Here is a 1,694-nt window from a genome sequence, read left to right as displayed (position 1 = left end):
ATAGAACAATCATACAACCCAGCAATCCCACTTCTGATGATTTAGCCAAAGAAAATAAAAACATTAACTCAAAAAGATATCGGTACCTCCATGTTAATTGCAGCATTATTTATGTTAACTAAGATATGGATCTGTCACCTCCACCTTCTGCCCCACACCAGCTGTGCTCACCAGGGTCCCGCATTTCATTGTTAGGAGGCTCTGGCCCTGTGAGCCCACAATGTCAGGCCCCAGTGGGGACTTGGGCATGCCAGTGGAGGCAGGTGAGGATGTCAGCTTTGGTGCTGCCATCAACTCCATGTTGGACCAGATCAACTCCTGTCTGGACCACCTGGAGGAGAAGAACGACCACCTCCAAGCCTGCCTCCAGAAGCTGCTTGAGTCCAACTGGTAGAGACACCTTGAGTTCCAGCAGAATCCTGGGGAGGCCTCTAGGGATGCCAGTCCTTAGGCTCTGAGAGCCCCCAACCAGCCCCAACCTTGCCTCCCTGGATTAGGCTCTGGCCTGGGCACTCACCAGCTGGCTTAGATACCTTCTCAAGGTCTGGCTGACAGGTCCCCTGGTGGACCTGCCCACCTGGGTCCTCCCCCTGGCATGCCTAGGCCAGCCCCAAACACCTGGGGCTGCCTGCCTGGCCTGCCTGCCCAATTGCAGGGCACTCCCCACACTGCCCAGGCCTGGAGTGCCCACATTAAATGGTTCTCACAACAACAACAACAACAACAACAACAACAACAACAAACCAACAAAAAACAATAGCTTTGACATGGAAACAGCTTAAGCATTCATCGACGGATGAATGGATAGAGAAAATATGGTAAATATGTACAATAGGAATTATTAAGTTATAAAAAAAAGAAGGAAATACTGCTATCTGTGACAAGATGGATAAAACTTGAGGGCACTATGCTAAGTGAAATAAGTCAGGGAAAGACGAATACTGTGTGATCTCATGTATATGTGGAATGTAAAAAAACCAAACTCATATAAACAAATTTTTGGCTGACAGAGGCAAGATTTAGGGGCTGGTGGAAAAGGGTGAAAGTGGTTAAAAGGTACAAACTTCCAGTAAGATAAAAAAGTTCTTGGGATGTAACGCATAATAGCATGGTGACTATACTTAATAATACTATATTGTATACTTCAAAGTTACTGACAGTGGATAATAAAAGTTCTTATCACACACACAGAAATTGTAATAATATGAGGTGATGGATGTGCTAATTAAACTTATTGTGGTAATCATTGTGCGATATATGTATACTAAATTATCATGCTGTATACTTTAAACTTATACAATGTTATATGTCAATTACATCTCAATAAAACTGGGGGAAAATTAATCAATACAATTCAACATATTTACCACATAAAGAAGAAAATCACAGGATCATCTCAATAGATGCAGAAAAGGTATTGATAAAATTGAATTCTCATTCATGACAAATACTCTCAGCAAACTAGGAATAGAAGGGTACTACCTGAACCTGATGAAGGACATTTAGGAAAAACCTATACACAGCATCATATTTAGTGGTGAAAGACTTAATGTATTCTCCTAAAATCAGGAGAAGGCAAAGATGTATACTCTCACCATTTTTACCTAAAAAAGGCCCACATACATAAAATAAAGGTCTACATATTGGGATGGAAAAAGTTAAACTGTCATTATTTGCATATGACAGATCATATA

General features: G+C 41.6%; 1 pseudogene; it reads left to right on the top strand.

Annotated features, from left to right (window-relative positions):
* Nucleotides 1-220: 220 nt before the first annotated feature.
* LOC125160691 (bublin coiled-coil protein-like) lies at nt 221-451 on the top strand (annotated as a pseudogene).
* The last annotated feature ends 1,243 nt before the right edge of the window (nt 452-1,694 follow it).

The sequence above is a fragment of the Prionailurus viverrinus genome, chromosome A2 (genome assembly GCF_022837055.1).
Source record: "Prionailurus viverrinus isolate Anna chromosome A2, UM_Priviv_1.0, whole genome shotgun sequence".
Lineage (NCBI taxonomy): Eukaryota > Metazoa > Chordata > Mammalia > Carnivora > Felidae > Prionailurus > Prionailurus viverrinus.
Note: the sequence above shows the minus strand (reverse complement) of the source record. Positions and strands in the feature narration are given on the sequence as shown.